The sequence below is a fragment of the Argopecten irradians genome, chromosome 3 (assembly GCF_041381155.1).
Source record: "Argopecten irradians isolate NY chromosome 3, Ai_NY, whole genome shotgun sequence".
In the NCBI taxonomy this organism is placed as follows: Eukaryota; Metazoa; Mollusca; class Bivalvia; order Pectinida; family Pectinidae; genus Argopecten; species Argopecten irradians.
Genome location: NC_091136.1, coordinates 961508 through 971314, shown reverse-complemented (window position 1 = coordinate 971314; position 9807 = coordinate 961508). Strand labels below are relative to the sequence as shown.

At 35.7% G+C, this 9807-nt stretch overlaps 1 protein-coding gene across 1 annotated transcript in view; it reads left to right on the top strand.

The window, feature by feature from the left end:
* The first annotated feature begins 2672 nt into the window (after positions 1 to 2672).
* The window catches only part of LOC138320189 (cell adhesion molecule DSCAML1-like), a 103816-nt gene continuing 96681 nt past the window's right edge, over positions 2673 to 9807 (top strand). Inside the window, exon 1 of the mRNA XM_069263233.1 lies at positions 2673 to 3108. The gene's annotated coding sequence lies outside the window, so the exon portion shown is untranslated. The remainder of the gene's footprint in view (positions 3109 to 9807) is intronic.

The window sequence follows — 9807 nt, the reverse complement described above, 5'->3', positions numbered from 1 at the left end:
TCATACACACATTGTTCTTATGGTCTAGTATTGCCTTTTGCTATTTTTAGGTTTTCATTTTTTGCACTTTTTCCGTAACCATGGAAACATTGCTGAAAATATCATATTTTTGTACCAGGTTCGTTTCCGCAGCATAACTGGAAAACCGGTTGAGATATATGCACGGAACTCCATAGGCACATTCTTTTTATGGTCTAGTAGTGCCTTTTGCTATTTTAAGGTTTTCACTTTTTGTACTTTTTTCTGTAACCATGGAAACATTGCTGAAAATGGCAGATTTTTGTGTAAGAATCGTTTCCGGAGCACAACTCTAAAACCAGCAGAGATATTTCCATGAAACTTCATAGACACACTGTTCTTATGGTCTAGTAGTGCCTTTTGCTATTTTTAGGTTATCACTTTTTGTGCTTTTTTCTGTAACCATAGAAACATTGCTGAAAATATCATACAAATGTATTTTTGTTGCAGGTTCATTTCCGGAGCATAACTCTAAAACCAGCAGAGATATTTCCACAAAACTTCATAGACACATTCTTTTTATGGTCTAGTAGTACCTTTTGCTATTTTTAGATTTTCATTTTTTGCACTTTTTCCGTTACCATGGAAACATTGCTGAAAATATCATGGTAAATGTTACTTTGCAAAACTCCACCCATCTTTGTGTATATAGTCTAATATAAATGTCAAGGCTGTATACCTGATTCTCAACAATTGCAGCCCCGCTCTACTTGAATTACACTCCATCTTTCTTTAGCCCAACTTCTTTTTTCCTGGTTTTTTTTTCATACACATAAGTCTCCACAATCAAACTTACTTTAGCTTTGATATCTCCATTGGCGGGGGATCTGAATGACTATGTCCTTGTTAACTTATAAAATGGTCATCCACTAATTAAATGGTGGAGATGTATTCCGTCCCATTTTGGTATTTATGGCACACAGACATTTCTAATAAAATTAGTTAGCTAGACCATTAATTTTGTCTTGAAATAAACCTGCCCTCTACTTTGCTAACCTTTAGCTTACAGATAATGTCATTAGCCAATCAGGGATATAGATTAATACGAAAACTTTCTTTTTTATTCTTTAGGCAAAACCTTCCATCTATATATTATAAAATTGCTTCTTGATCTTTGAGCCTAGTCTTTCGATGTACAGTTCATAATCTTTAACGTAGGTATAGGAATCTCTACAACTTTTCAGTTTTATGCCTTTTGTGTAGAACATGAACAGAATCTACAGTTTCAAGTAAACTATATAGACTACACAAATTGATAGGAGCTTATCAGGATGAAGACTTGCTGGTTTGAACCTGATAAAACAGTGTCAGTGGAGAAGTCTGACTTTAGTTTTAGATATGCAGGATTTTCAGGAATGTAATCATGTTGAAGCAGAGATATTTATGTATTGCACTGCATATCTCATTGTATTTCTTCATACTAGTAATTCTATAGTTAGTGACTGACCATATGTGTGAGCATTATATATATATATATATATATATATATATATAATCTATAGATGGTTCACGATATAGATAATACGTACGTATAGGTAAAAAATCACTATACTAAAACAATCATTGGACAGTTTTAACTCAGTTTTATAACTACAAGGATCTCTCTCAGTATCTGCATCAGATCACAAAATTTTCAATTTTAGCAACAACAAAAAAAAAACCCAAAGACTCCAGTGTAAAATAACTCCTTTACCATCATGTTGTATAGAGACTGTAATTAATTAGTAGTAACCGTTTTCATTGAGAACTCATATTGCCTTTATGACTGAATTATACAATGTTACACTATACAGTACCTTTAATTAAGATTCTGAAATCAATTACTTATTTACAAGTAGAATTGTGCGAATTTGTCACAGGAAAGCAGCGCGTCATAACCATGCCAGGTCTCACATGTAATTACAGGGCACACCTGTAAACAGGTATAACAAGGTCGTTAACGTGTGGTCATCATGGACTATTCTTCCCTGACCATTTACCAGCCATATATAGTCGTGTGAATAGATGCAGGTTCAGATGATGTGGCTGTGAGCTGAAGATATATATATATATTATTCCATATTCTTATCCTCTCTGTGGACAGGGAGTATATGCCAGACAAAACCAAACTTGTCCATAGAGTAACCACCATGGAGAAACAATGTTTATTACTGGTAAAAAATTAAATCATTCCTGGAAGTGTAGAATTGTCGCTATATTGTGTTGATATATTACACCAATAGGTGCAGATCAAATATAGCTTTATATTTGCAAACATCAACAGATGACCAATTTGCATGGTCAGATATGTTTTATGTGGTGACCACTAGCCTAGCTGGCATCTGCATCACTGACCTGCTCTGCATGATTACCTGTAACTTACCTGTACCTCACCTGGGATTGATTGATAGGTATACAGGTATAAAGGTATAGGGTATATGTCTATATATCTACAGCTAATACCCCATTTCACTGTATATTCCTCACCAAAGGCATGATAATGTATTTGTATATGATACACCACACTTATCTAACTTAGCTCTGACCCCTAATATCTTTAATCAACTCTCCCAGTCTCCTATACAGGTATAGTATTTATCAGTAGGAAGTGATACCTGTAAGGGGGAGCTACAATAGACTCTCCCACTCACAGACCTGGCTTTCCCCAGTCCAGGTAAACTCCAGCAGTAGTAGTTGTAGTAGAACTGTCACACAGCTAACATGTGACACAGGTAACACAGCTAACGAGAAACTACTACAGGTAAAGGTGTACGGTGACATAGATATACAGACCACTTATCTGGATAAGAACCGACACATCTGTTGATACCAGCGATCGTGTTTATTTAATCATCAAGTTTCGGAAGGATTTAAGCACCCTGCCACAATTGTCTTTAAGCATGGGTGGATAAGTGCTGTGTATTTTCCTGGGAATTATTTACCCTCAAGTGTCAAATAGTGTCCATTTGCAGACAAGACTGACCATTTCAGTGGTTAGTTAGATGAATATTTTATCATTTTTAATGGTCAGTTTTACATGGATGAAATATTTTTAATAATTGTGTGATTTCGACACAGGATTTTACAGAAAAAGCATCACAACTGAAGCAGGTTGGTAATTTTTTTTTTATTTAATAGACTAAAGAAATTCTATGGATTTGTAAAAAAAAAAAATAATGTCACAGAAATAATTGTAATGTCTATGTGTTCCAAAATGTATGAACCTTCAACAATTAAAGTGTAGGTTAATTAATTGAAAATAATATATTTTAACTGTTAAGTATTAAGATAGTGACAGGATGGTGAATATATGTAAGCACTTTTAAAATAAAAGGTTTTGATATTATATAATATTAACAAATAAATGATTCTATGGAGTTTAAACATGATAGAGTGACGTACAACTTTAAGATAAATATATAAGCAGAACAATTTTCAAGAAAGAGTATAATTGTTAACGTGCAGTCCACAATGTCTACAATATAAAACGTTACCGTAACTGGCCTGAATTATTAGAATTGTTCAATATGCTATTCAGCCTGTTTAATCTTAAATGCAAATTAATGCATGGGAGATATATAGCTATAGTTTATACATATAGGGATTTTATGTTTTAGAGAGGATGTTAAATTATTCGAAATATATTCCATGTATTAATTATCTGGTGACAAATTTGATGAATTAGTTTTAAGTTTGAGAGTTTTATTGTTTTGTTCTGACCAGGGTAAAGGTGAAAATGTCTGTCATACGTACATCGACCACTATGTACAAAATAAAACACTTAGAGGGAATGTGACAATTAACTGTCATAATCTACCTGATCAAAACAATCCTTCCTTTGAATTTTTGCCTAATGAAGGTTAATTGACATATTAGATATTATTACTTTCCTTTCTAAATCAACCATGTACATTTCTGCAGTACATATATAGCATTTCGTTAACTTTCACAGGGTTTTGGAATAGCTATAGGTGAAAATTGAAATAATTCATTTAGATTAAAAGCTTTGGGTATATAAATAGCCATTTCAAAATAAAAAATATATGATGATCGATTTATACATACAATGTATTTGAGTTTGACAGTAATATTACATTAACTTAACATTTTCCTTCATTTAATGAAAAATCCCATTTCTAGTTTCTACATTATAATTTCTACCTGAGAGCCTTAAGTTTGCATATACTACATGTACAATTTGGATGATCTTTAAAACATGAAACATTCAGAACTTTCCTAATTATCTGGTTTTAAAACCAATTTTCTGAAAATCAATGATCCAAACTTGTTAAGATATATACAATCATTTGTGAAAAATATACATGTTTTTAGACCTATAATTATATTCTCCAGGTCTTTGAAGAAGCTATAGTTCCAATTAAGGTATATAACTGTCATTTTAGTCCCCCTAGAGTTAAATTTAATTGAGAAATAATTTAAGACTAGCTTTGTTAATTTACTCATTTCTTTCCTTGATGTTTTGATCATATATATAACCTAAAACTTGTTTGCGATAATTTTCTTTAATTTTTTCCCTTTTATTAGTGTACATGTGTGTTATACAAACGTTTAGTGTTGATAATCCTGGGAAGTTTATAGCTGGCTAAGTGAACTGAGGTTTACTTTACACTCCCTATTCCTGTTAAAGGGGTAGAAAATTGTGTGGTTAAATTGTAATCTAAGATATGAGCTCTCGGCTAAAGTAGTAATATTACTCAAGGGCCCAAACGTACCCTTCACACACATAAAAGAGCTTCATGCTAGCTCCTTTGAGTCTCATAAAGTGCCCTATTACATTCACGGATTCAAATATAAAAGAAAAATTTTCAAATGACGTTTTTCTGTGTGTAGATTTCGGTTTGAAATATTTATTTTTTGTTGTAAACTTGCACATTTAATACAGGATTTCGTTCAGTTTTAGTAATTTTGAATAAATATTTATGAAAGTGTACACGCAGTTCAAAGTGAATACAGAAACATTGTAGCCCTAATACATTGGATATTACTGAACGTTGTCATGCTTGGTTACAGTCTATAAAATATGTCTATATGCATCGTAAACAGTTCTGGAACAATATCAGAATGAAACCATGACCGTATAATTGCAAAAAATTTTGTTGACAAAATTGCTAAATTGCGGAAGCTTAGATAATGAATTGGTAATGACAGCTGGTGTCTGTTATTTTGCGTCAGCTGACTTCAGTTTGTATCTTACTTTATTTATTTATCAGTTGAACCATATGCCACAGAATCTCAAAAATAAGTTATCTTCAATCGGTTTTCCTAATTTAGATATATTGGGTCAATTATCTCCACCTGACCTAATTGGGTTTTACTAAATTCTCGGGTTGTTAAAAGTCCTCTTCAAAGTTATCATATAAAAATCAAATAATGTAACGTCAGGTACAAGACTCGAAAAAACAAAACAACAATAGCTTAGACATTTAATTGTTCAAAATATATTTTGGACTAAACATAGTTTGAATTTGTGTTTGAGCTCTCAATAAGCTTGAAAAGTCCTTGCCAGAATGATCTTGATTAAGAAATAAATTATCAATAAATTATCAATATATATATAATTGTCTGTTACTGACTGTTATATTGCAACTAGGGGGAGACAATCTAGTTTTAGAATAAGGGGTCAATCTGCACATGCAGTGAGCTTTGATATATCCAATGACAGAGCTACTAGTGTATAGATTCATACATTGTGCATAAGACCTGGTCCAGCATGATGAAATTCCATATTTTGTACAGCTATGTGTGCCTCTTTGTTTTTTTTGTAGATACAGCTATCCCGTATTTATTTCCTCAAGCTTAAGATTTTGTTGTTTTAGAAATCTGCATCTGACCTACGCTAGGGGATAGAGATATCACAATGACTGGGGATGGAACCCATTTATCTTTAATGACATATGGTCTAACCCAGAGTTCATAGAAAACTATATTTTATATATTATTTTATAAATGTTAAAACTGTGTAAAGTGGTTAAGGTTAGGTAGATAAAGATTTTATAAAGTTCTTCCTTATATATAACAGAAAGACAGATTTGAAAGGAGAGTTTGTTTCTTTTGGAATCTATAAATCTGTAAAGACAAGGATAACAAAAGAAGGAAACCGATTCACAATGGTGATGCTCAGATATAAAATTGGAATTAAAGCATTTTTTGCTAGTTAACAAGCTGTCTCTGACATATGATGCAGCCACCAGATGACTGACCCACTCATCACTGCATGGTCAGTGTATGACTGACCACCTGGTTGGGAGGGTTCTAATTGAAGAGGAATTTCAATACTGTTCTAGCTAAAACAATGCACACCACATGTATATGTACATGGTCAGATATAGTAGATAGGTAAAATATAGACCAGGTTAGACACCATACAGTGAAGAGTGACAATGATATTGTTAAAACAGCTGATTATTTAAGTGTTAGGTTTCCATTCATCTAGACATTTTATACCTCCTCACCCCCTCCCCACCATCATCCCCCTCCCCAGCCTCCTCCCCTCTTTTCACTATCCCTGACCTCCCGTGCAGACAGCTGTTTAAAGTCTGTTAGCAATCAACAATCATATCAAGCTCATAATGAATTTACTTAATGCTAAAAAATGGTAGCCCACCTGTTTCACTGCTCATCAGGTTACTTATAATTATGTCTGAGGGAACAGGAGATTATATTCTGATTTCCCTGTCCTGTCGGTTAGTCCTACCCAATGTAACCATGCACCTTGTCATGTCGGTTAGACCTACCCAATGCAATCATGCACCCTGTCCTGTCGGTTAGACCTACCCAATGTAACCATGCACCCTGTCCTACCCAATGTAACTATGCACCTTGTCCTGTCGGTTAGACCTACCCAATGTAACCATGCACCCTGTCCTGTCGGTTAGACCTACCAAATTTAACCATGCACCCTGTCCTACCCAATGTAACCATGTACCTTGTCCTGTCGGTTAGACCTACCCAATTTAACCATGCACCTTGTCCTGTCAGTTAGACCTACCCAATGTAACCATGCACCTTGTCCTGTCAGTTAGACCTACCCAATGTAACCATGCACCCTGTCCTACCCAATGTAACCATGCACCCTGTCCTGTCGGTTAGACCTACCAAATGTAACCATGCACCCTGCCCTACCCAATGTAACCATGTACCTTGTCCTGTCGGTTAGACCTACCCAATTTAACCATGCACCTTGTCTTGTCAGTTAGACCTACCCAATGTAACCATGCACCTTGTCCTGTCAGTTAGACCTACCCAATGTAACCATGCACCCTGTCCTACCCAATGTAACCATGTACCTGTCCTGTCGGTTAGACCTAACCAATGTAACCATGCACCTTGTCCTGTCGGTTAGACCTACCCAATGTAACCATGCACCCTGTCCTGCCGGTTAGACCTACCCAATGTAACCATGCACCCTGTCCTGTCGGTTAGACCTACCCAATGTAACCATGCACCCTGTCCTGTCGGTTAGACCTACCCAATGTAACCATGCACCCTGTCCTGTCGGTTAGACCTACCCAATGTAACCATGCACCCTGTCCTACCTACCCAATGTAACCATGCACCCTGTCCTGTCGGTTAGACCTACCCAATGTAACCATGCACCCTGTCCTGTCGGTTAGACCTACCCAATGTAACCATGCACCCTGTTACAGATGCCAGGCCCTTACACATCATTGTTTATGTTACATACAGGTTTAGGTTACAGACTATTATTGGTATGTTGTCATGCTGCTGCTGGTTATTCTCCTGCTGATTATATAAACAAACCATCATTACCACACACTTCACTAATGTGGTATAACAACAGTATAATAGAGATATAATTATCCTCATTGGCCCTACACATGTCATCACCTTTCCCCTCCTTTCCTACCCCCACCCATTTCATTCCTTCTCCACTCCTACAATCCTCCCTTCCCCCTCTATCACTGAAGCATGCTGCTGAAGACACAAAGTTCTCCACCATAACCCCTACCTTCATCCCTACAGTCTCTTCCTATCATTCTATCATTTAGTTTAATCTATCAAACAAAGATGCCCCTTTTTGACAACCTGTTTGTTCAACTTGACACCAGTCTCTCAAAAAAAGATGTTCTTGCTTGTTTGGTTTTGCTGATCAACTTCCATGAACATGTTTCATGGTTGCTTAATGAGTTTCCACGACCATGAACCTGTTGCTAAATGAGTTTCCATGACCATGAACCTTTTGCTAAATGAGTTTCCATGACCATGAACTTTTTGCTTACTGAGTTTCCATGACCATGAACCTATTGCTAAGTGAGTTTCCATGACTATGAACCTGTTGCTAAGTGAGTTTCCATGACCATGAACCTGTTGCTAAGGGAGTTTCCATGACTATGAACCTGTTGCTAAGTGAGTTTCCATGACTATGAACCTGTTGCTAAGTGAGTTTCCATGACCATGAACCTGTTGCTAAGGGAGTTTCCATGACTATGAACCTGTTGCTACGTTAGTTTCCATGACCATGAACCTATTGCTTAGTGAGTTTCCATGACAATGAACATGTTGCTAAGTGAGTTTCCATGACCATGAACCTATTGCTAAGTGAGTTTCCATGACTATGAACCTATTGCTAAATGAGTTTCCATGACCATGAACCTATTGCTAAGTGAGTTTCCATGACCATGAACCTGTTGCTAAGTGAGTTTCCATGACCATGAACCTGTTGCTTAGCGAGTTTCCATGACCATGAACCTGTTGCTTAGCGAGTTTCCATGACCATGAACCTGTTGCTAAGTGAGGCTCCATGACCATGAACCTGTTACTAAGTGAGTTTCTATGACCATGAACCTGTTGCTAAGTGAGTTTCCATGACCATGAACCTGTACAGTTGCTATAATTCCAATGTACTGGTTGGTCCCTGTACACAACTGCACGATTACTTCACTACATTTCAGCCTATCTACACCTAACAATAATGATTGAGAAGTTATGGTAGGTCGTATTACCCCTATAAGTATTATGCCTTTTGATTTGACAGGATAAAAAACTGTGTTAAATGTGGTTAATGATTGGTCTTGACACATATCTTGAGATTACAAGGAAACTGGTCTAATTCAAAGGAAGTGTTACTTATCCTACACTTCATCACTGTTACTGGTATGGCGATGGATAGATATCCTGAAATTAGGCCGTAGCCATTACAAGATCACCATCAAATATACATGCATGACCCTGGTTGTTTATAGGACTGAAACTAAAACAAAGCAAACCATTAACAAGATTGTCCATGTTTACTGTAACAGATTAATGTGTTGTGAGTACAGAAATATGGGTGACATTTTTCGTCCACAACGTATACATTTCGGTTCACTAATAAGTGTCCTCCTTTGTTACATTATTAAGCACCCTGGATGCTAATTACGGCATATATGGTATGCATGTCCCTTCCATGCTGTCCCATCCCTCTCGGATTTCATATACAACGTACATGTGGCTATAAATCATAACTGAACAACTTCTATGTAAATTGCTGTTCAGTTTTACAAACTGTAATTCATTATACTTTCATTGAATTTAATGATCACTTTTTCAGACTTTCTACAAGGTCTCATCAATCATTTTCTCTCGTAAATCATTTTTCAATCAAGCAGTTTATTTATTGATAGATATTTATGAGGTTAAATGATGGAGCATTTTAGAATTCAAATTTTTTATTTAGTTATTATGAAAAAGATCTGAAAACAAGTTTGATTGCGCTTGAAATTTACCAATAGTGAAAAAAATGACTGATACACACTTTTATAAATAGCAGTTTGATTTATATCTATTGTC